Genomic DNA, 26853 nt, shown 5'->3' on the forward strand with positions numbered 1-26853 from the left:
ACATCAAGGCATAGAGTGGTACTAAATACTAGATTCTGCTCCCCTGGGTGATCTTTTCTCCCTTAATTGAATGCCTATAGTCTTCTTGTTTTGATAGCTATCTGATGTCTCAAACAGTTGGACTTTACAAAAATACAGTTTGATTTTTTAAAAAGATTTTATCTATCATCTATCTATCTATCTATCTATCTATCATCTATTTAGAGAGTGAGCAGGAAGAGGGGCAGAGGAAGAAGGAGAGAGAACCCCAAGCAGACTCTGCACCTAGCCTGGACCCCATCCCAGGGTTTGGTCTCATCACCCTGAGATCATCACCTGAGCCAAAATCAGGAGTTCAGTGGTCAAATGACTGCGCTACCCAGGCAACCTTATCTTGTTGATTTTTAATCAACTTAATTAAAGTGTAACTTAAAAACAATAAAATAAGCACATTTTAATTGTGAAGCACAATGAGATTTGACAGATGGCTATGCCGTGTAGCTATCACCAAAAAGGTTAAGATATAAGGCATTTCTGTTACTCTAGAAGATGCCCTTGTGGCACCTTTCCAGTTGTTCTTCACTCCCCACGTATTACCTCAGCTTACCATTGTTCGCCTTTCTATCACTATGAGTTTGTCTTTCCAGGGTTTCCCACAAACATGAGATGTTTTTGTGCTTGCTGTTCTGACTTCTTACTTAAATGTAACTTTTCGGAGGGCATCCATTCATGTTGCTACCTGTATGAAAAATGGCTTTCTTTGTATTGGTTAGTATTATTCCATATACAAAAACCTCTATGCATTTAGGTAGTGATGGATATCTGGGTTGTTTCAGTTTTTTCTATTATAAATTAAACTGCTTTAAATATTTTCACTCAAGCTTTGGTGGATATATCTTTATCTTGAGTAAGTATGTAGGATTGGAAGAACTTGGGCCTTAAGGTAAGTGTACACTTAACGTTACAGAAAGTTGTTAAACTAATTTCCAAGTGATTCTATCATTTTACATTTCCAGCAACAGTGGGAGTTGCATTTTGTCTGTATCTATGTCAACACTTGTTCTTGTCAGTATATCAAATTACAATTATTCCAGTGAGTGTGTAATGATATCTCATGATGATTTAGCTTACATTTTTCTTAAGAATAAAGATATGAAGCACATTTTTCTATGCTTATTGGCCATTTTTATACATTCTCTGCAGCAATATGTGTGAAATCATGAACATATTTTTATTGGGTTTTTATCTAATTATTGAACTGTAAAGGTTCCTTTTATATATGTGTATGTACATGCATATGTACATGTAAAATATGTGAATATTTTTTCCCAGTGAGTGTGCTTGCTTTTCCATTTTAATAATGTATTTTGGAAAGAAAGTGTTAAAGTTTTGATAAAGTGAAGTATATCCATATTTTTCCTTGTGCTTTTTGTCCCCTATCCTAGAAATGACTGCCTACTTAACGTTTGCAAAGACAGTGACTCATGTTTCCTTTTAGAAGGTGTTCTGGTTTTATGTTTCCATTCCATTTGGGATTATGAACCAATCCAAGTTCATTCTGGCCCAGAGTGTATGGTAACTGTTGAAGTTCAGTTCCTCCACTTCTGTGATCCACTATTTCCTCCATTTAGATGGGCTTTTCTTTGACAAATATTTTCAGAAAGCAAGGCTTTCCAGGGAGAGTTATTCTAAATAATTCTCTTAAATGTTGATTCTACTCATTTTATCACTGAAGAGCAGGAGAAAATAGGGTTTAGTTTCCATTATTAAAATTATTTCTGATTATTATACATACCTACTTTTTCTTTCTATAGAAATGAATTGGAATTCTTGGCCTTTTAGTCTGTGTCAAAAGATATGTTCTCTTTCATACTTTAAAAATGAGTTCTTCAGGGGTGCCTGGGTGGCTCAGTTGGTTAAGCTTTTTCCTTCAGCTCAGGTAATGATCCCAGGGTCCTTGGATCGAGTCCCACATAGGGCTCCCTGTTCAGCGGGGATCCTGCTTCTCCTTCTCCCTCTGCCCCCCACTCTTGCTCTCTCTCTCTCTCTCTCTCAAATAAATAAATAAAATCTTTTTAAAAAATGAGTTCTTCATAGTTCTTCATAAAAAAATGAGTTCTTCAGAGTCCATCTCTTTCAGAGATAGTGTGTGCAGAAACCCTAGAGATGCACACCTTAGCTGTGATGATGCCTTAACTCTATTATACCCACTGTCCCAGTGCCTTGGCTGACCTGTGATTTACTTCTGTCACTATAACAAAAGTACTTAACTCATTGTTTTGTTGCATTAGGCCTAACTTAATAGATTAGTTTCATGTATGTTTATGTCTCACACATACACACACACACACACACTACTTAGAGCAGTGTCGGGTACAAGTCTCCAGGACTTTTCAGTTAAACACCATAACTTTCAAGTCCCCATACCTTCAATAAGGTACAAGAAATAAAATAAAGCCACATAACACTTCAGTTGGAAAGTATGTGCTGCTCACAGGGATCATAGTGATAAATAAAGGATAGGTCTTTTAAAAAGATTACTTATTTAATAAAATGAATGAAAATCCATTTAAAGATAATTCAGTTTAAGGTCTCATTCTTTTTTTTTTTTTTTTTTTTTTTTTGCTTCTAATATAAGAACGTTGTAAAGATGAGAATAGAAGTGATTATACAATTTTAATTTCCTTTCCATATCATTAATTCTGCATTTGCCAGATGCCAAACCTATCCAGCAAATGGTTTCCTTAGAATTTTTGGTGGTATATAAACTTTGTTTACCAAACTTAATAATATTTTGCAAGCCACAAAGCTATCTCAAAATTAACTTATTCCTGTGTCTCTAACCAGGCTCCTACTACTCAAAATAAAAATATAACATAAATCACAAGTATTTTTTTTTTTTCTACAAAAGAATAAAAGTACAATGGGCAAGAGAATAAAATATAGAATCTGGTCATATAATGAAGACGGGCCTCAATGCCAGGTCACATTTTGTGTGTGCATACTTTAGAGTTACATAGAAAAGATTTAAAATAGATGTTAAAGGATTTTCTATTGGCTCTTAAACTCAGTGATATAATCCATGCATTTGTAAAACATAATAGTGTAGAGACAGGATAGTATAAAGGACCAAGGAAATAAGTTTAGCTTCTGTTACTATCTTCTTGAACTGGATTTCCTTTCTCTTATAGAAGTTGAGTTGAAATATATGATTTTCAAATATCTTTCTATATTAAAATTTCATGTAAAGCTTTGGTAGTCCCCAAAGAATTTTGGGGATTCCATTATTTCACACACCCACCAAACATTAATTGAGAACTAGAATGTAAAGTCCACTTGGAAGAACAGTTTTGCTTCATTTGTTAATTTTTATATCCCCCAAAGCCTAGCAGAGACCCTGATGCCTAATAAATATTTAAATAAATATTTGTTGTATGAAGAATGAGAGAACTGATCAAGAAGTTTCAAGTATTAAATAAGAGGGAAAAAATAAAAATTGCTATTATTCCAGAGTCCTCATGCTTTAAAAATTTGGAGACTGCTAACCCCTGATCTAAAGAATTATAGGATTTTTAGTGATCTCTGGAAAATTGTGTCTTGGCCAGATACATATTAATTCAAGCCTAGGTTGAAGAAGAGCAGGTGATCTTAGGTATTTATTTTCTTGGTACCTTATTATTTTAAAAATAAAAATACACTTCTGGCATTTGAGAAATGCTATCAAAGTGAATAAATTGGGAATTAATCATAGGGAGTCGTTAGGGCTTGATGTTTGCTCATCTATGTTGAGACCGAAATCAATCAAATGAACTAGCCTCTTTGCAAAATGTCAGTTGATTCTGGGCTTACAAACAATAAAGCTAATAAAATTACTTTTATCGAGTTCAGATATTATTAAATTAATGAAATACATTGGGAAGGGTCTTTAAAAATCAATTTTATTTCCATACTCATTTTTTAACTAAATAAAATTTACTTTAGACTTTGTTGTTATTCTTTCATTTTCCTGTTTGTATTGTTGTTTACCTTGATACACTGATATTCGTCTTGCTTGATCTATTGCAATAACCTTTTAACAGGTTTCCCTGCCTTGAGGGTCTCATCCATTCAACTTAACTCAAATGGATGGACTACTTCTATCTCCTCTGATCAAAAACCTGCAGGGACTCTCTATTACATAAAGAACAAAGTCCAAACTCTTCTCCCTTCAAGAAGTGATCCCTGCTGTTCCTACCTGCCTCTTAAATATATTTCAAACACAGGCATTCTCTCCATCACTATGGCCAATATCTCACTTAGTTCAACTTCCTCCTGCATCAATGCAATAGAAACCCCCTAAATCTGCTCTCCTTTTATCCTCCTCTATTTACGACACTATACAGACACCAGTGAATTAATTTCCAGTGAAGCCCGATCACATCTTCACACAACCATCCTGGTCATTATGGGCTGATGGTGGACATGTGTGCTATTAGAGCCATTCACAATGTTTTCTGTACTGCTCTTCACCTCAGGGCACTGTTTCCTAGGCTCATTCCTCCTGACTGGTTTCCCTATAGGTTGTGAAAAATGAGACATCAGTATCACAGCTGTAATTCCAGCTTCTCTCCAATAGGCACTCCTTCTGTGGCCCCAGTTATCACTGGGAAGGCCAACCACGGTTTTCTCTTGTATGGGTGCTATCACAGGCCTTCCCCCCATCCCTTCAGGGTAATGGTAAACAGCATCTCTGGTACACCACAACTATAAGCTGCTTCACTATCCTCCTTTTGGTTACTCCACTCTCCTTTCCTCTTTGTAACCAAATCTTGGTAATAAATCCTTCAGTCTGGGACATCTGGAGTGGTTACCATTACCCTTACTGGTATATATATATCTTCCCATTGTACTCGGGATGGAATTTATCCTCCTTTTGGTTACTCCACTCTCCTTTCCCCTGTAACCAAATCTTGGTAATAAATTCTTCAGTCTAGGACATGTGAAGTTGTTACCATTACCCTTACTGGTATACACATCTTCTCATTGTACTTGGGATGGAATTTAGTGGCTGTACCATAACCTTCAAGGCCCTCTGTGATCTGCTGCTTGCAGTCTTTGGTGTACCTCCAGTTACCATAAATTACTTTTAATTATACACTATTTCCACTGCTGAGAGCAGTCCAGCTTCTACTGAGTCCAGGAAAATTCTAGTCACCTTTTAGTCCTAAACATGAATGAAATTCTTTACAGAGACTTTCACTGACCTACTCAAATCATTTTGGTTTTGTTTGTGCCTTAGATCGCTATTAACTACTTGGTTGTGTAATGATTTGGTTAAATTAGTATCTCCCCTACTAAGCCATGAGCCTCAAAGTCTGTATATAGAGTCTAGCACAGTGGCTGACACATAGACCAGACTCAACCAATATGTGTGGAGTTCACATTCAAATTCACCCTTCGTACAACTTTAAAAATTATTGAGTGTTAGGTACCAAAGATACAGGAAATTCGTATGCTGGTTGAGAAGAGAACTAGAAGGCATCAGTGCCACAGGGGATGTAAACACAGTGATTTAACATCACACAAATAATTTTAGCATGGACTGGGGGAGGTTGGGATAGTCAGAATGACCAAAGTTGTACTGGTGAATTTGGAAATATAGATATTTAAACTTGAGGGTCAGAGTTGTAAATGCACCTAAGAATCCATGAGTATTAAAAACCACCACTCATGCTTCCTTCCCAAATAAATAAGTTAGTGATTCTGGTATAGATCCTTGATTTTCTTTGATTACTCTATTCTGCAGCCAGGATTGAAAGTAACTGATTTGTTAAGGACTCAATACATGCAAAAGAATAGAAATGTTAAAAGAAGGTGAGTAAATGAACTTCACACAGCACACTGCTATGTGGACTGCTAAAGAGATTATTTGAGGAAGAGGTTATAAATATAAAAACACCAAGAAATAAGACTATAGAAACAAGCAGGAACCATATGAAAAACTTTTTTTTTTCTGGTTTATATGTTATATGTTATAATGATATAAATGGGACACCATTGGAAAACTTTAAGCAGAAGAGGAAGGGATCCAAGCAGGAGACAGTTTGAGAAAGATCCCTGTGTTAGCTGCATGGAAACAAAAAAATGGTAAGCTGCATGGAAACAAAAAAATGGTGAGCTTCATCCAAGGTGTGTTTGCAAGGAACTGCTTCTGCTTCAATTGTAAATTCTAATCTCTTTGTGATTAAAAAATATATATATAGTTCACATGATGCCAGAGTGGCTCAATAGGTTAAGGGTCTGTCTGGCGCTCAGGTCCTGGTCTCAGGTTCCTGGGATCCAGCCAGAGTCCGCTCCCTGCTCCGCAGAGAGTCTGCTTCTCCCCACCTCTGCCCAACCCCCAACCCCGCCATTGTGCTCTCTCTTGTTCTCTCTCTAAAAAAATAAATGGAATCTTAAAAGAAGAAAGAAAGAAAGAAAGAAATTTGGTTCCCAACATACATTTAAAATGAAGCATAGTACAATCTTGGAGTTGTCTTTTTTTTTTTTAATGATTTTTTTTTTTTTATAAACATAGATTTTTATCCCCAGGGGTACAGGTCTGTGAATCGCCAGGTTTACACACTTCACAGCACTCACCATAGCACATACCCTCCCCAATGTCCATAATCCCACCCCCCCTCTCCCAACCCCCATCCCCCCATCAACCCTCAGTTTGTTTTGTGAGATTAAGAGTCAGTTATGGGAGGGGAGGAGTCAAGATGGCGGAGAAGTAGCAGGCTGAGACTACTTCAGGTAGCAGGAGATCAGCTAAATAGCTTATCTAAAGATTGCAAACACCTACAAATCCAACAGGAGATTGAAGATAAGAAGAACAGCAATTCTAGAAACAGAAAATCAACCACTATCTGAAAGGTAGGACTGGCGGAGAAGTGAATCCAAAGCGACGGGAAGATAGACCGCGGGGGGAGGGGCCGGCTCCCGGAGAGCGGCAGAGCAACGGAGCACAAAATCAGGACTTTTAAAAGTCTGTTCCGCTGAGGGACATCGCTCCAGAGGCTTAACTGGGGTGAAGCCCAGGCGGGGTCAGCGCAGCCTCAGGTCCCACTGGGTCACAGAAGGATCGGGGGGTGTCTGAGTGCCGCAGAGCTTACCGGTATTAGAACAGGGAAGCCGACTACAGAGACAGAGCCGAGGAGTGACTCTCAGCTCAGGGCTACCTTGAACTGGTCGCAGGCTCAGTCAGCTCGGAGCGCGGCCGGAGGCCAGGGTGACGGGAGTAATTGGGTGCTGTTCTCTGGGGGCACACTGAGGAGTGGGGCCCGGGCTCTCGGCTCTTCCGGGCCGGAGACCGGGAGGCCGCCATCTTCATTCCCGTCTTCCAGAACTCTATGGAAAGCGCTCAGGGAACAAAAGCTCCCGAAAGCAAACCCAGCAAACCCGAGCGGATTACTCAGCCCGGCCCCAGGTAAGGGTGGTGCAACTCCGCCTGGGGCAAAGACTCTTGAGAATCACTACAACAGGCCCCTCCCCCAGAAGATCAACGAGAAACCCAGCCAGGACCAAGTTCACCTACCAAGGAGTGCAGTTTCAATACAAAGAAGAGCAGTGGAATTCCAGAGGAGAAGAAAGCAAAGCATGGAAATCATGGCTTTCTCCCCATGATTCTTTAGCCTTGCAGTTAAATTAATTTTTTTTTCTTTTTCAATTTTTTTTTCTCTTCTTCTGCTAAATTTTTTTATCATTTACCGTTTTATTTTTAACGTTTTTTAAATAGTTTATCTAACATATATATATATATATATATATATATATATGTATATATATATATATAATTTTTTCCTTTTTATATTTTTTATCGGCTTTCTTTTTTTAATAGTTGCTTTCTTTTTTTTTTTTTTTCTTTCTGAACCCCTTTTTATCCCGTTTTTCCCCCCCCCCACGATTTGGGATCTCTTCTGATTTGGCTAAAGCATATTTTCCTGGGGTTGTTGCCACCCTTTTAGTATTTTACTTGCTCCTTCATATACTCTTATCTGGACAAAATGACAAGGCGGAAAAATTCAAAACAAAAAAAAGAACAAGAAGCAGTACCAAAGGCTAGGGACCTAATCAATACAGACATTGGTAATATGTCAGATATAGAGTTCAGAATGATGATTCTCAAGGTTCTAGCCGGGCTTGAAAAAGGCATGGAAGATATTAAAGCAACCCTCTCAGGAGATATAAAAGCCCTTTCTGGAGAAATAAAAGAACTAAAATCTAACCAAGTTGAAATAAAAAAAGCTATTAATGAGGTCCAATAAAAAATGGAGGCTCTCACTGCTAGGATAAATGAGGCAGAAGAAAGAATTAGCGATATAGAAGACCAAATGACAGAGAATAAAGAAGCTGAGCAAAAGAGGGACAAACAGCTACTGGATCACGAGGGGAGAATTAGAGAGATAAGTGACATCATAAGATGAAACAACATTAGAATAATTGGGATTCCAGAAGAAGAGGAAACAGAGAGGGGAGCAGAACGTATGTTGGAGAGAATTATTGGAGAGAATTTCCCCAATATGGCAAAGGGAACAAGCATCAAAATCCAGGAGGTTCAGAGAACCCCCCTCAAAATCAATAAGAATAGGTCCACACCCCATCACCTAATAGTAAAATTTACAAGTCTTAGTGACAAAGAAAAGATCCTGAAAGCAGCCCGGGAAAAGAAGTCTGTAACGTACAATGGTAAAAATATTAGATTGGCAGCAGACTTATCCACAGAGACCTGGCAGGCCAGAAAGAGCTGGCATGATATATTCAGAGTACCAAATGAGAAAATCATGCAGCCAAGAATACTATATCCAGCTAGGCTATCATTGAAAATAGAAGGAGAGATTAAAAGCTTCTAGGACAAACAAAAACTGAAAGAATTTGCAAATACCAAACCAGCTCTACAGGAAATATTGAAAGGGGTCCTCTAAGCAAAGAGAGACCCTAAAAGTAGTAGATCAGAAAGAAACAGAGACAATATACAATAACAGTCACCTTACAGGCAATACAATGGCACTAAATTCATATCTCTCAATACTTACCCTGAATGTTAATGGGCTAAATGCCCCAATCAAAAGACACAGGGTATCAGAATGGATAAAAAAACAAAACCCATCTATATGTTGCCTACAAGAAACTCATCTTAAACGCGAAGACACCTCCAGGTTTAAAGTGAGGGGGTGGAAAAGAATTTACCATGCTAATGGACATCAGAAGAAAGCAGGAGTGGCAATCCTTATATCAGATCAATTAGATTTTAAGCCAAAGACTATAATAAGAGATGAGGAAGGACACTATATCATACTCAAAGGAACTGTCCAACAAGAAGATCTAACAATTTTAAATATCTATGCCCCTAACGTGGGAGCAGCCAACTATATAAACCAATTAATAACAAAATCAAAGAAACACATCGACAAGAATACAATAATAGTAGGGGATTTTAACACTCCCCTCACTGAAATGGACAGATCATCCAAGCAAAAAATCAACAAGGAAATCAAGGCCTTAAATGACACACTGGACCAGATGGACATCACAGATATATTCAGAACATTTCATCCCAAAGCAACAGAATACACATTCTTCTCTAGTGCACATGGAACATTCTCCAGAATAGATCACATTCTTGGTCCTAAATCAAGTCTCAACCGGTATCAAAAGATTGGGATCATTCCCTGCATATTTTCAGACCACAATGTTCTAAAGCTAGAACTCAATAAAAAGAGGAAATTTGGAAAGAACCCAAATACATGGAGAATAAACAGCATCCTTCTAAAGAATGAATGGGTCAACCAGGAAATTAAAGAAGAATTGAAAAAATTTATGGAAACAAATGATAATGAAAACACAACGGTTCAGAATCTGTGGGACACAACAAAGGCAGTCCTGAGAGGAAAAATATAGCGGTACAAGCCTTTCTCAAGAAACAAGAAAGGTCTCAGGTACACAACCTAACCTTACACCTAAAGGAGCTGGAGAAAGAACAAGAAAGAACAACTATCATATGATCTCCCTGATGCAACATGGGGGGTTAAGGGGGTTGGAGAAGAGTAAATGAAACAAGATGGGATTGGGAGGGAGACAAACCATAAGTGACTCTTTTTTTTTAAATTTTTTATAAACATATATTTTTATCCACAGGGGTACAGGTCTGCGAATCGCCAGGTTTACACACTTCACAGCACTCACCATAGCACATACCCTCCCCAATATCCATAACCACACCCCCCTCCCAACCCCCCTCCTCCCATCAACCCTCAGTTTGTTTAGTGAGATTAAGAATCACTTATGGTTTGTCTCCCTCCCAATCCCATCTGGTTACATTTATTCTTCTCCTACCCCCTTAACCCCCCATGTTGCATCTCCTATCCCTCATATCAGGGAGATCATATGATAGTTGTCTTTCTCCGATTGACTTATTTCGCTAAGCATGATACCCTCTAGTTCCATCCACGTCGTCGCAAATGGCAAGATTCCATTTCTTTTGATGGCTGCATAGTATTCCGTTGTGTATATATACCACTTCTTCTTTATCCATTCGTCTGTTGATGGACATCTAGGTTCTTTCCATAGTTTGGCTATTGTAGACATTGCTGCTATAAACATTCGGGTGCACGTGCCCCTTCGGATCACTACGTTTGTATCTTTAGGGTAAATACCCAGCAGTGCAATTGCTGGGTCATAGGGTAGTTCTATTTTCAACATTTTGAGGAACCTCCATGCTGTTTTCCAGAGTGGTTGCACCAGCTTGCATTCCCACCAACAGTGTAGGAGGGTTCCCCTTTCTCCGCATCCTCGCCAGCATCTGTCATTTCCTGACTTGTTAATTTTAGCCATTCTGACTGGTGTGAGGTGATATCTCATGGTGGTTTTGATTTGTATTTCCCTGATGCCGAGTGATATGGAGCACTTTTTCATGTGTCTGTTGGCCATCTGGATGTCTTCTTTGCAGAAATGTCTGTTCATGTCCTCTGCCCATTTCTTGATTGGATTCTTTGTTCTTTGGGTGTTGAGTTTGCTAAGTTCTTTATAGATTTTGGACACGAGCCCTTTATCTGATATGTCATTTGCAAATATCTTCTCCCATTCTGTCAGTTGTCTTTTGGTTTTGTTAACTGTTTCCTTTGCTGTGCAAAAGCTTTTGATCTTGATAAAATCCCAATAGTTCATTTTTGCCCTTGCTTCCCTTGCCTTTGGTGATGTTCCTAGGAAGATGTTGCTGCAGCTGAGGTCAAAGAGGTTGCTGCCTGTGTTCTCCTCAAGGATTTGGATGGATTCCTTTCTCACATTGAGGTCCTTCATCCATTTTGAGTCTATTTTCGTGTGTGGTGTAAGGAAATGATCCATTTTCATTTTTCTGCATGTGGCTGTCCAATTTTCCCAACACCATTTATTGAAGAGGCTGTCGTTTTTCCATTGGACATTCTTTCCTGCTTTGTCGAAGATGAGTTGACCATAGAGTTGAGGGTCTATTTCTGGGCTCTCTATTCTGTTCCATTGATCTATGTGTCTGTTTTTGTGCCAGTACCATGCTGTCTTGATGATGACAGCTTTGTAATAGAGCTTGAAGTCCGGAATTGTGATGCCACCGACTTTGGCTTTCTTTTTCAATATTCCTTTGGCTATTCGAGGTCTTTTCTGGTTCCATATAAATTTTAGGATTATTTGTTCCATTTCTTTGAAAAAAATGGATGGTGCTTTGATAGGAATTGCATTAAATGTGTAGATTGCTTTAGGTAGCATAGACATTTTCACAATATTTATTCTTCCAATCCAGGAGCATGGAACATTTTTCCATTTCTTTGTGTCTTCCTCAATTTCTTTCATGTGTACTTTATAGTTTTCTGGGTATAGATTCTTAGTCTCTTTGGTTAGGTTTATTCCTAGGTATCTTATAGTTTTGGGTGCAATTGTAAATGGGATGGACTCCTTAATTTCTCTTTCTTCTGTCTTGTTGTTGGTGTAGAGAAATGCAACTGATTTCTGTGCATTGATTTTATATCCTGACACTTTACTGAATTCCTGTACAAGATCTAGCAGTTTTGGAGTGAAGTCTTTTGGGTTTTCCACAAAAAGTATCATATCATCTGCGAAGAGTGATAGTTTGACTTCTTTTTTGCCGATTTGGATGCCTTTAATTTCCTTTTGTTGTCTGATTTCTGAGGCTAGGACTTCTAGTACTATGTTGAATAGCAGTGGTGATAACGGACATCCCTGCCGTGTTCCTGACCTTAGCGGAAAAGCTCTCAGTTTTTCTCCATTGAGAATGATATTTGCGGTGGGTTTTTCATAGATGGCTTTGATAATATTGAGGTATGTGCCGTCTATCCCTACACTTTGAAGAGTTTTGATCAGGAAGGGATGCTGTACTTTGTCAAATGCTTTTTCAGCATCTACGGAGAGTATCATATGGTTCTTTTTCTTTCTTTTATTAATGTGTTGTATCACATTGATTGATTTGCAGATGTTGAATCAACCTTGCAGCCCTGGAGTAAATCCCACTTGGTCGAGGTGAATAATCCTTTTAATGTACTGTTGAATCCTATTGGGTAGTATTCTGGCGAGAATTTTTGCATCTGTGTTCATCAAGGATATTGGTCTGTAGTTCTCTTTTTTGTTGGGATCCTTGTCTGGTTTTGGGATCAAGGTGATGCTGGCCTCCTAAAGTGAGTTTGGAAGTTTTCCTTCTATTTCTATTTTTTGGAACAGTTTCAGGAGAATAGGAATTAGTTCTTCTTTAAATGTTTGGTAGAATTCCCACGGGAAGCCGTCTGGCCCTGGGCTTTTGTTTGTTTGGAGATTTTTGATGACCGTTTCAATCTCCTTACTGCTTATGGGTCTGTTGAGGCTTTCTATTTCTTCCTGGTTCAGTTGTGGTAGTTTATATGTCTCTAGGAATGCATCCATTTCTTCCAGATTGTCAAATTTGTTGGCGTAGAGTTGCTCATAGTATGTTCTTATAATTGTCTGTATTTCTCCAATATACCTTCTGCTCCCCTCTCTGTTTCCTCTTCTTCTGGAATCCCAATTATCTAATGTTGTTTTGTCTTATGGTGTCACTTATCTCTTGAATTTTCCCCTCGTGGTCCAGTAGCTGTTTGTCCCTCTTTTGCTCAGCTTCTTTATTCTCTGTCATTTGGTCTTCTATATCGCTAATTCTTTCTTCTGCCTCATTTAACCTAGCAGTGAGAGCCTCATTTTTTATTGCACCTCATTAATAGCTTTTTTCATTTCAACTTGGTTAGATTTTAGTTCTTTTATTTCTCCAGAAAGGGCTTTTATCTCAACGGAGAGTGTTTCTCTAATATCTTCCATGCCTTTCTCGAGCCCGGCTAGAACCTTGAGAATCGTCATTCTGAACTCTATATCTGACATATTACCAATGTCTGTATTGATTAGGTCCCTAGCCTTTGGTACTGCCTCTTGTTCTTTTTTTTTTGTGGTGAATTTTTCCGCCTTGTCATTTTGTCCAGATAAGAGTATATGAAGGAGCAAGTAAAATACTAAAAGGGTGGCAACAACCCCAGGAAAATATGCTTTAACCAAATCAGAAGAGATCCCAAATCATGTCGGGGGAGAAAGGGATAAAAAGAGGTTCAGAAAGAAAAAAAAAAAAAGAAACAAAAAAAAAAGAAAACGAGTAAAGAAAAAAAAAAAAAAAATATATATATATATATATATATATATATATATGTTAGATAAACTAGTTAAAAACGTTAAAAAAGAAAAGGGTAAAAGTTCAAAAAAAAATTGGCCGAGGAAGCGAAAAAAAATTGAAAAAGAAAAAAAATTAAATTAACTGCAAGGCTAAAGAATCATGGGGAGAAAGCCATGAGTACTGTGCTTTGCTTTCTCCTCCTTTGGAATTCCACTGCTCTCCTTGGTATTGAACTGCACTCCTTGGTAGGTGAACTTGGTCCTGGCTGAATTTCTTGTTGATCTTCTGGGGGAGGGGCCTGTTGTAGTGATTCTCAAGTGTCTTTGCCCTAGGCAGAATTGCACCCCCCTTACCAGGGGCCGGGCTGAGTAATCCCCTCGGGTTTGCTCTCAGGAGCTTTTTTTTTTTTTTTTTTTAAGATTTTATTTATTTATTTGACAGAGAGAGATCACAAGCAGACAGAGAGGCAGGCAGAGAGAGAGAGAGAGAGGCAGGCTCCCTGCTGAGCGGAGAGCCCGATGCGGGACTCGATTCCAGGACCCTGAGATCATGATGTGAGTCGAAGGCAGTGGCTTAACCCACTGAGCCACCCAGGTGCCCCAACTTTCGGGAGCTTTTGTTCCCTGAGCACTTTCTGTAGAGTTCCAGAGGATGGGAATGAAGATGGCAGCCTCCCAGTCTCCAGCCCTGAAGAGCCGAGAGCCCAGGCCCAACTCCTCAGTGCGCCCTCAGAGAACAGCGCCCAATTACTCCCGTCACTCTGGCCTCCGGCCGCGCTCCGAGCTGACCGAGCCTGCGACCGGTTCAAGGTAGCCCCGAGCTGGGAGCTCACTCCTCGGCTCTGTCTCTGTAGCCGGCTTCCCTGTTCTAATACCGGTAAGCTCTGCGGCACTCAGACACCCCCAATCCTTCTGTGACCCTGCGGGACCTGAGGCCACGCTGACCCTGCTTGGGCTTCACCCCGGTTAAGCCTCTGGAGCGATATCCCTCAGCGGAACAGACTTTTAAAAGTCCTGATTTTGTGCTCTGTTGCTCCGCCGCTCTCCGGGAGCCGGCCCCTCCCCCCGCGGTCTATCTTCCCGTCGCTTTGGATTCACTTCTCCGCCAGTCCTACCTTTCAGAAAGTGGTTGATTTTCTGTTTCTAGAATTGCTGTTCTTCTTCTCTTCTATCTCCCATTGGATTTGTAGGTGTTTGCAATCTTTAGATAAGCTATCTAGCTGATTTCCTGCTACCTGAAGTAGTCTCAGCCTGCTACTTCTCCGCCATCTTGTCCACTCCTCCAATCTTGGAGTTTTTAAACCAACAACATGTGTATTTCACCCAGTTTTCACAGCTTCAGAAGCCTGAAATTTGAGGCTCTGTCGCCTACACTGTACTCAGGTGACAGGTGTGATGACATCACCCCTCTCGCCACACTCTTGAGCACTTGCTTGTGCATGTACAGCCCAAAGGACGTTGAGTGCTTGTATCTGCTTCTAAGCTGCTGTTCTGTGCCATCAATTTACAAGTGGGATGGTTAGTGGTGATGCTGGGGAGGAAGTCCACACAGCTCTTCTTTCAGTTTCTTCTGGGCTTTCGCAAGCTTCTGAGGGCCACAGAGCAAAACACAAACCCCGCCTCCAGAGGAGAGACATGCAAATGCGTATTTCCTTAGGTTGCTGTGCCTCATGACTGAGAGGCTTTAAACACCATCCTGTCCCGGTTCCTGAATGTGGTCGGTGAAGAAACCTCCTGAGATTTCTGTTATCAGGCTCAGGGGCACCCGTGGCCCAGAGCTCCCAGAGGTTTTCAGTGGAGAGACTCAGCCCGTTCCTCCAGCTGTGTTCAACTGAATAGGGCCACACTGAGTAGTGACTTTTCTTCCACCCCCATAGGAGACAAATAAGCACATGGCGTATTTGGACTTGTGAGTGCCCTTCTCTCTTTGTGCCCCATGTGGCCAGTTGTTTCAAGTGCCTCTCGTTCCAGCTCTACATATCCGTTAAGCTGAGGTTACTCAATTGCTTGCAGGTAGCTGAGTGTGCTGGATGTTTTAGTTGGGACTAATCTCTGGTTCCCATATGGGGACAAGAGTATTATCACACTTCAGCCCACTAAAAAAAAAAAAAAAAAAAAAAAAAAAAAAGCCTAAGTGGGGGAAGTAAAAGCTTTGCAGGTGTTCTCCTCCCTAATGGACCAAAACACTGCAGCTTGTGTATACTTTTATTTGTAAAGTGTTTTTCTCTGTCTGCATGTTTAGAATAAGACTAGTATAAAGCACTGCTGTTTAATTACTAGCAGGGCCAAAGGTTTCATTTTAATTCAAGATTATTTAAATAAAAACATTATTTATAAGTGAAGTGCTGTTTTCTGTCCAAACATGTAAGAATGCTGCTTCTAGCTGAGATCCAGTGCTGCTACAGAAGAATTAAGTGTTGTTTTTGTATTTCCGTTGGATTTTTTTTAGAAATGGGATTTCTATTAAACCACTCATTATTTTAATCATGCCCAATTTTAAGATAAAATGAAACAGTGGAACACCCTTATGTACGAGTATTTCGTTTATACCAATACTGATTATCTTACACACAAGCAAGGCGTCAGTATTATTTCCACCTAGTTGATAAAACCACGTGATTGTCATCCTAATCATTATCATGATAAAAACATACATTAACACCACCTTATGTTTACATATCGGTTGTTACTTTTTGAAACCTATATACCTTCATCATTAATCAGCCAATATTTATTGAGAGCCTACTTTATTCTGAGCACTGTGTCTTACTGTGTCAGAGATTGTGGTCGATTTGGAAAGAATCTTGTAGGACACTCAAAAGACTTACATGGCAATACTAGGCTATGACATCGTATGCCCTACTTATCCATCTGTGTAACTATATACAATCATTACCAAGAGCACTGAGGCAGCTTATCAGATGATACGAAAATTGGCTCACAAGTTTTCTACCTTCATTCAGAGCAAGGGAAAGTCCGATAAAATAATTTATAAGCATTTTCTTTTTCAAATGTGGTGTTCTGTGATATGACCTTTATGTCTAACACAGAAAACTTTTATGCTAGAGATAGGATTTGAGTTCAGGTTCTGTAGATGTACAAAGCTAGTGAGGCAGAGAGCAGTTCTGGAAAAGGACAGAAATATGTGATTCTGGTCACATTACACTGGGGCTAAAAAGGCTGGGGAGCATTAAGGAATTTATCTAAAATCATTCACCAAATTCCATGAAAACTGGCACTTGTGTGTGTGTGTGTGTGTGTGTAAAATCTGTGTGTGTGTTTCTGTATGTTTATATGTGTATGTGTATACACACACGTATAAATTTTCTGGAACATAAACTAGACAGATAATCTGTACATATTACAAAAGGTATAAAAGTTTTGAACAGATCCCATGGATAATTGTCAATCTTCTCACTGATGAATGAAAAAGAAATTAATTACTCTATAATGCAGTCATTTATTTATTAGTATTTATTAGTCATTGACTGAGCCACAACAGTAAATGAAAGAGACATGTTCCTTCTCTCTAGGACCTTCAATTCTCATTGAGGAGACTGGTAGAATGAAAATGAGTAGAATAAATAATATTAGTAATTGCAGGTTTGGGAATGTGTGGGGAGGAAACCTAGAAGGTGTAACAAGGATTAACAACCAAGGAGGCTGACTTTCCTTAGTTAGGTCCACCAGGAAAGAAGACCAAGGGCAAGGACCATTACAGCTGAGACTGAAGGGTAGAGAAGATACTACCCTTTGTGAAAGTGGGGAAGCAGAGCTAGCATGTGCAAAGATCCTGAGTCTACAGGGTGCTCATCCCACATGAGGGACTAAAGATCAGCCTGTATAGAGCATCCAGCTCTTCACACATTGGTCTGTTTTAGCATTTATCAAAATGCTTTAAAATTGGTGGCTTATGTTTCTATTTCACTCAACCTGGGTTATGAGTACCTTAAGGACACCTGAGCATGAAACTTATTTCTTCCCACAAATATTATTTGTGAGAATGAATAATCACTGTTTTCAAAATCTCAGGTGCACACTTTTGATAATTTAAACTGAAAGGCTTAGAAATTTTGTGGAAATACTACTTTATAGATGTCAGATAATCTAATTTTTTGAAACTAGTGATTATGATTTTACACTTCAAAATAATGTTATTAAATATTTAAAAATTACAACCAATACTTATTCACATAGAAACTCTTGAGAAGCAAAAAGAGAAAAAATAGAAAGTAATTAAGCTTACTTACAAGCCCTAATCCACAATGATTTGATCTTTATGTGTAACTTTACAGAACCTATCCATATCCATGTATATGTGTATGTTTATAGATATATAAATGTAGATATATGTATACATATATGTTATATATAATACATATTTTAATGTAGAACTGTATTGTGATCTCATTTTTAAATCCATACCTTTTGTAACATCCAGTTTTCACTTAAAACGATACCCTGAAGATATTTACATATATAAAAAATTACAATTACTGTAAGAATTTTAAAATCGGGCTGTCCACCAATTTTTAAATGCTTTCTTTGCTATTTTTATTGAGGTTATATATTTTCTGTGTTAAACTTTTCCTGTAGTAAAAACATGTTGGATAATTTTGTAATATTGAAGCAGTCCTAGAGTCCTAGCATAACTCATACCTGTTTATGGTTGTTTTTGTAGTGCCTTAATTAATTTGATTTGGTAATGTTTTCTTTAATATTTTTATATCCATATTCTGAAGCAAAATTTGACAAACAGTTCTTTTCTTTTTCATCTTTCCATGTTGTTAGAATCAGACTTTTTCTAGCGTTCTAGAACGAGTTGGGCAACTTTTTTCTATGCTCATAAATCTTTGTATGATAAAAATACTGAGTGCCTATTTTATGATATATTTCTGATGATATGTGCAACATGTTCTCTGGTTTTGGTATATTCAGCGTGTCTAGTTTCTTTTGAGTCAATTTCGGTCTTTAATCTTTCAGAATGACAATAATTTATTTCACGTATACTTCTAATTTTCGAGATTTAAAATTGTAACTAGCACTCTGGTGATATGTCTCGTTCCTTGCTATTTCTTTCCTTTTGCCTTTACCAAAATTGATTTCTCTATCAGGTTTCTGGCTTTTTGTGTAACAGCTGGTAATCTGCAGATCGGAGTGATAGGACAGGGAGGTGGCAAACGTATTAACTGTTTTCAGCTGTCATCTCCTTCAAAGAAGAGGAGTTGCCCACACCTCAGAGTAGCATAGAGTTATTCACATGCCATCACCCTTCTCAATCCTCAAACCCACTGCTCCACGGGTTCCCTCATCAGGGAGCTCCACTTTGTCTCTTCTGGGATGTGGTGGGACCATTTGTGGTGGGAAGGATACATATTACAGGAGTGTAAGTGGATGCTCTTTGGTACCTTGAGTTAAGTACCCAGACAACTGTGCCTCTCATATTGGATTTCTTTTCTCTTCTGGAAGATCACTTTTGACAACCAAATCCATCTGAAGAGCTCTGATGGGAGTTCACAGTCAATTTATTCGTATTCATTTTATGATTGTCAAAAGAGTTCTAAAACAGCCTGTTGTTTATATATGAACTAAAATACGGGGAGAATGCCTGGGTGGCTCACTGGGTGAAAGCCTCTGCGTTTGGCTCAGGTCATGATCTCAGGGTCCTGGGATCGAGTCCCACATTGGGCTCTCTGCTCAGTGGGGAGCCTGCTTCCTCCTCTGTCTGCCTGCCTCTCTGCCTACTTGTGATCTCTCTCTGACAAATAAAAAAAAAATATTTATAAAATACAGGGATTAACACAGGAACATACAGAAATGGCACTTTTAATAACTTTAAAGATGTTCAAGGGGTGCTTGGGTGGCTCAGTCAGTTAAGAGGCTGCCTTCAGCTCAGATCATGATCCTGGGGTCCTGGGATTGAGTCCCATATCAAGGTCCCCGCTCAGCAGAGAGCCTGCTTCTCCCTCTCCCTCTGCCTGCCGGTCTGCCTACTTGTGCTCTCTTTCCCTCTGTCAAATAAATAAATAAAATCTTTAAAAAAAAAAAAAAGATGTTCAAGACTCAATAGTATCTGTCTTTTTAAAATGCAGTCCAAGTTGTCTAATCTTTTCTAGGACTAGAACTGTAACACAAAGAGAAAGTCAAGGGCAAAGAAGACGATAGATTTTGTGTTTGGAGCCTTCTAAAACTTTCATGTTTCATCCCTTTTTTTTTTCCTTCTGTGATAAATTCCTGAAATAATTAAACTATAATTCAAAAAAGCACATACTTCTAATGTTGTCTTTTGCTTATCTAGATGTTCTCTTTGATTCTAATCAAAAAGCTCTTGCCACAGTAATCATTTTGGTAAAAATAACAATAATTGCTAACATGTGTTGATTACATATATTTCAGGCCCTACACTAAACTCTGTGGATGAAGTATCCCATTTCATCCTCCTAACCACACTAGGATGTAGGCATTATTAAGAGCATTTAGGTGTGAAGGGGTTAAATACAATGGCAAGGTCACACAGCTGTTTAGTGGTGATCTGGAATAGAAACCCAGATAGTACAACACCTGTGTTGATGTTCACAATAGGTGGTTTCATTTTGTGACAATTAAAATTAATGTTTTAAAATAACGTCTTCAAGTCCCCTTGATGATATATGATGTTTAAATATTTCTGCTTACATTCATAAAATCAAATATTGATCAGTGTGAATCAAATGCCACTTTTATAACTCAAGTTTAAATAAATGCAGAATATGACTTTTTAACTACCTTGTCAAGAATGTGGCAATAAACTGATGAATAACTGAGCTCTACCTCTGAAACTAATGATACAGTCTATGTTGATTAATTGAATTCAAACAAAATTAAAAAAAAAGGAATGTGGCAAGAGAAGTGATACATTTGAAGTTATTTTTGAAACCACGTTGCTAATATTAAGTAGAAAAGTCAGTACCAGGGGCACCTGGGTGGCTTAGTAGGTTGGGCAGCTGTCTTTGGCTCAGGTCATGATCTTGGGGCCCTGGGGTCAAGCCCGGCATCGGGATCCCTGCTTAGAGGGGAATCTGCTTCTCCCTCTCCCTCTGCTCAACCCCCTGCTTCTGCTCATTATCTCTAGCTCTCTCTCAAATAAATATATAAGATATTAAAAAAAAAATCAGCCCTGAGACCTCAGGGGGAACACCAAGAAGGCTTGGCTGGTGGTGTTGGTGTTCTTGTTTTACCTATGACATTACAGACTGCAGCTGTAAATGATCTTAAAACATGTGACTTTGGCTCTAGGATTCTCTGTCTTTGACTCTATTCGTGATGCTCTGAGAATTTATTTTGTAAAGTGAAGCTCATTACATTCTTGCCTGTCCAAAAACAAAACCCGGGGCAGGACTCACCCTGGGTAGGTCATTTTTGCTTTTTATTGCCACACGGCTCCCTAAGGGAGTGAGCACTCAGCAGCTAGCTATATCTTCTTTTATGAGTGAAGAGGAAAACATGTGACAAATACTCCTCTATTAAATGACTCTCCTTTTAGTAATCATTCATTCATGTTGTCATTGATTAAGGAGACATTTTTGATAATGTATGATGACTCTTCACTCTGATGCAACAAAAACACATTAAAAAACAACCCAGATCTTAAAACATTATAATCTACTGGGTGATGCTAAGTCCTCCCTCTTTCCCAAATAGTCAACCAATGAATGGTCCATGGGAGAAGTGGAAATTAAAGAGCCTTCACACGATTACTTCAACTGTACATCAAACTACCTGAAAGGTAGTAGGATGATGTGCTATATTTTAAGTCATCTTAAGAACAAGGCTTGAGGGGCGCCTGGGTGGCTCAGTGGTTAAAGCCTCTGCCTTCGGCTTAGGTCATGATCCCAGGGTCCTGGGATCAAGCCTCACATCGGGCTCTCTGCTCAGCAGGGAGCCTGCCTCCTCCTCCTCTCTCTCTCTGCCTGCCTCTCTGCCTACTCATGATCTGTCAAATAAATAAAAAAAAAACCTTTAAAAAAAAAAAAGAACAAGGCTTGAGATATTGTTTAGTTTTTGTTGTTGTTGGTTTTGTTTTTCTTGTTTTTGGTTTTTTTTTTTTCTTTTTTTTTTTTTTTTTCATAAAGAGGTCACCTAACTGTCTGGCCAGCCCAACACGGGGCAAGTTTCCAAGCTCAAACTTAATGTCCTTCCTTGCATAAGAACCCGTTGTGTAAGTTCATGTGGCAAGACAAAAAACAGGGTCTGGCTGATGTTGACTTCCAGTGAAGGCCGAACCAAATCTAATATTCTAGGACAAAATGAGTATTGTGCATGGTAAGAAGTCACTGCGGGAGAAGGAGAAAGTGGGGTCTAGTTCCTGCTTCACCACTAGTTCCACTTCCTGGGAAGAATCAATTCTTCTTTTCATCTCACTCTTTTCATCTACAATGACAATAAAGTCTCCTGACTCCTCTTGAGGGGCATTTGAAGAAGCCCAGCTAAGGGTTAGCAAAGAAGCCCGCCACTTCTAGCATGCTGCCACTGATGTTTATAATTCATTACTAATGATGTTATTTCTGCTTCTCTTCAGGGATAATTCTTGGTGATATAAAGGTGCTATGTATGCATTGCTTGACACACAAAAGTGCAACATTCATGAAGTTAAAATATCTTTCTAGAACTTCAGCCTGATTTCTATATATCCATAATAGTAATGTTAATAGTATCACCAAAACTTCCCAGGAAAATTGAATTATTTGCCTTGGCATAGATGTGGAAATTAAGATCATCCCACTTAGTGACTGGCAAACTGTTCCTTAGATGAACACTTTTTTTGTGACTTTTTTTTTAAGTTAGCTTCCAATCTCAAGTGAGTTTCTCCACTTAGTATCTAGTCTGACATTATAGAGATATTTGTATTAGCAGAATATATTTGCATATCTGTGATATTATTTTGGAGAAAAATAAACACAATTTGTAAAAGTTCATTTTTAAAATATCACAATTTTACTGTGTATTTGACTTTTCTCTTGCTAGTAAATTTGACAACTTGTGTGTGTGTGTGCCCCAATAACACTTTCCTTAAAAAAACAGTCAGTGGGTTGCATTTATGGGCTGAATCCAACTTTATACAACTTATCAACATTTGACATTGAGCTTGCTCGCTTGCTTGCTTTCTTGAAAACGCTGATCCAGATTTTTTCTTATTTTTGTTAAATCTTTTCTTATTTTTTCATATTTAAAACTGTACAAGCCATTATGAAAAAAATAAGAAAAAGAATAAAGAAGAAAATGTTTCTCCTTTAATCACATTAACCAGAGATAAGAATTTTTGTTCTGATTACAGAAATAATAAACATGACAAATTTATAATACATATATAAATTTGAAAATTTTAATTCTTCACATAAAACAGGTGTTCTACTTCCCTAGCATGATGATTTAGTATTAATATGTTACCAATGCTCTTCTTTACATTCATTGTATATTATTGCATTTTCTAATTTATAACTACTGCTTGCTTCCAAGGATATTTACATTTTTTTCTCACAATCTCCCAAAAAGTGATCCAAAATGGAGAAAATATAAAGAAATGATGGGAAAACATATATACTCACAATTCCAGATAAAGAAAATATACCCATAATTTTGGATAAAAGACTAGGGAGAAGCAATATTTAAGGAGAAACCAGGAAGTCCAGAGCCTTGTAGTAACCATATTTTAGGAGTGGTAGCAATTTAGGAAAAGCCTGGATTTAGAACAGTATTTATAATTCACATGTTTTGATCTTTACATTTGCCCAATGGTTGTTGCTAGGTACTTGAGTATCTCAGGAACAAATTAACAATGGATTAAAATTAGTTATAAAATAACTATTGTCTTCCTATTAATTATGAAATTAAAATTTTCTAATGCACCTTGGGAAAAATAGTCTTTCCCCATTATTCATTGCCAAGAAATAACAAAGGAGAGAGTACATCCCAAAGAAATGACATTTAAAGAAAAGACAGTTGATGCCCTGGTACTCTTGCCGATAGACTCTGCAGAGTTTGAAAAAAAAATAAAGCTATTTTAAGGAGTTGTGTACCCTAAAACATTCTAGGAAAGTGTCTAGGAAGAAACTCAGTTATTCATTCATCAAGTACAAGCCGAGTAACAGAAACATCTAAATAATTACTTCTTAAAAGAAAATCTGCAAATATGATCTTTGAGTTGTCAGCTCTAAACCTGTTCTAAAGCTCCTAGGGTTTATGTCTCAAGGGAAAACTGGTGTGGACAAATATTAAGGACCTTTCTTCTTTTTTAAAACCTCATTTTCGTGGGGAAACAAATAGCTTTGAAGATTGAGTTGTGAAAAGACGTTTATCCAGAACTGACATTTTCTTTTTATTTAATGCAGTTGTTTCAAATGTAATAGTATTCTTTAAAACTCTCTTTCATAGGATGCAAAGAGAAGTTTTATTTGAGGGATTTATATTTATATTTATATTTAGCCTCATGTGAATATGTTCTGGGGAAATAATTTGCAATTAAACTAAGAAGTTTAATTTTTTTAATATATATATTTTTTGGATTTTAAATGCCATGAATGACAAAGTGTACCTCCATTCCATTACTTTTGGGGAAAGGACACTGCAAAGAATTTGTTTTCTTAGAAACCATGTAGCTGATCCACAACAGAGTTGGAAATTACAGAAGGATCTGCTCCCAATATATGTCTGCCTTTAGAGTCATTAGAATTACTAGTGGTGGACCTAGGTGGTTGATCCAATGACTAATGTGAAGAACTAACAGTACAGCTGGAAAACACACTCAACTAACAAATGATTGTGTAGGGGGATTTGCTGGAGACTTCTTTTCTTAACTTGGCTAAGATATCCAAATTTTATTAAGAGAGATATAGCAAAGATGGAATGCACTGAATCATTAAGCCATGTTGGAACACATAAAGCTTAAGAAAGAATTGAAGACAAAGAAGTTTCCAATTCTGTAAGAAGTGCCACCTAACCCCGCCACAAGGGAGATGACATGACATCCTTATAAAAGAGTAATCCATCCATTTGCCTGTAAGTGCATAAAAATGCAGGTATCTCCACGTGAGTGTGAGAAGCAGTGATTAATGCTTTGTTGATTCTAAGGAAAATGTGCTTAGGTTTAATAAGCATTGAGACATTGTTAGATTTCCCTGACTTCCACCACTTACTTTTCTCCAATTTTCTACTTGTGTCTCTGTAGTGAAGGTCACCCATACTTAGTGTGGGTCTCTCCTCCTAACAATGCTCACACTTTTATAGAGAACAGTGCACTAGTGACAGATAATCAACTTAAAGCATTTGATTTTAAACATCCAGTTTGTTTTTTACATGAAAAATGTCTATGTCTAAATGTGTTCATAATGGGTTGTTTACCCTTCATACTCATAAGACTGGATTTTTCATTTGTGTTTTAGAAACTCAAAGGGTGTAATATATTAAGAAAGAGATTACAGGCAAAGTTGAAACTAAATGTAACTACAGCTGAAAGTTGTCATGCTTGCTTTTCCTTAACCATTTTGATTAGTGGTTCATATTTTATTAGTAAAATAAACAAAAGTACTTTGTTTTTTGTTAATATTGATTTGGTTGGTATTTTAAGTAGTCCCAAAGATTTTCTTCCTTTGATTATTAAATTAGTCAATAGTAATAACCATTAATGATAAACCCACATTATTTTTTTAGTTATAAATGACATCTTATAAAGTAATTTGATATACCATTTGGAAATATTTTGTCTTATTAAGCATTTATGGACATTCAGATTTTCTTTTATTCACTTTTCCATGAATTCTTTATTTCAAAGAAGTCAGGACTTTTTTTACAAATAACTAAAATTATTCAAAATTACTTTCAAAATAACTTTGAACAGCCCATGTGGGAGTAGAATAAATAGTTTTTTGGATAATAACCAGGACTCAAGTTATATGAGATCTTTTTCAGGTCTGAAAACATTTAGCTAGTTTGTTTTTCATCTCCCTTGCCTTAACTTCCCAACCCCGTCCTCCTTTCCCTGAAAGCAATTACATTGGAATGGGTATGAGATATATTCTACTATTTTCTGAAAACTCACAAGAGCATGTTAGGGAGAGAAAATTGTGACTTAGAGGACAGGCTGCTGGAAGAAAGGAGAATGCACCAGGCATCTAGTTTTAATTCCTTCCTCTTCACATGATAGTTGATTGTCATAATGAAATTGAATTGCTACAATCACATAACCTATCTTTAAAATAGAGAAAGAAGGTGGGGTGTCTGTGTCTTTCAGTAGGTTAAACATTCTACTGTTGATTTCATCTCAGGTCATGATCTCAGGGTCATGAGATCAAGCCCCACATCAGACTTTGCACTTGGCATGGAGTTTGCCTGAGATTTCTCTCTCTCTCTCCTCTCCCTCCACCTCCCCGCTTGCAGGCAATCCCTAAATAAATAAATAAATAAATAAAAATAAAATCTTTAAAAAAATAGAGAAAGGTTATTTGGTGAAGGCAGTGTGAACAACAAGTGGTCCAAATGTAACTACAACTAGCAGATCTTACTTAATGACTGGCTTTGACCTTATGTCTAACACTTACTTTTAAGATTTGATAATTACCATCCATTTTTTGAGTTGGTATATTGGCATAATTTAATTACCATTCTAATCTAGAAAGTTCTAGGAGAAAAACATTTTCGATCATACTGCTTGCTCTCATAGCTTAGGATAGGTATTTAGTTGTAGGCAAATGAAATAAGTATCTTTCATTTGGAGAAGAGAAGCCAACAAGTGTCTGGAGAGGTCAGCTGGACTTAGAACTAATGCAGTTTATCCCTCTCTCGGTCTAGTGTTGTATAAGCAGACAATACAGTCTGGATTTGTTGCTTGTCGTCTTAAGGAGACCCTCATTCAAATAACAGTGTAAGTGCATATTCTTTATCAAACTAAAATACTTAGGTTAACTAACTTTAATGTTTATCTGGGTACAGTTGCCTGGTGGAAAATATTAAAATTAAACTACACTTGTAAAAATGAAATGGATTTTAAGTATAGACTGTTAGATACTATTTCTCTTTTTTAAAAGGCCCTTATAAAAATAATAGGTTTTTGAGGCTGTCGTTTATCCCAACGACTTGTAATTTTTATTTTTCTATTGGTTTTCATACCTTGATTTCTGGTTATAATAAGCTACAACCCCTAACTTCCACCCACAAAACATATTACAAGAA

This window comes from Lutra lutra, chromosome 9, assembly GCF_902655055.1.
Source record: "Lutra lutra chromosome 9, mLutLut1.2, whole genome shotgun sequence".
Classification (NCBI taxonomy): Eukaryota; Metazoa; Chordata; class Mammalia; order Carnivora; family Mustelidae; genus Lutra; species Lutra lutra.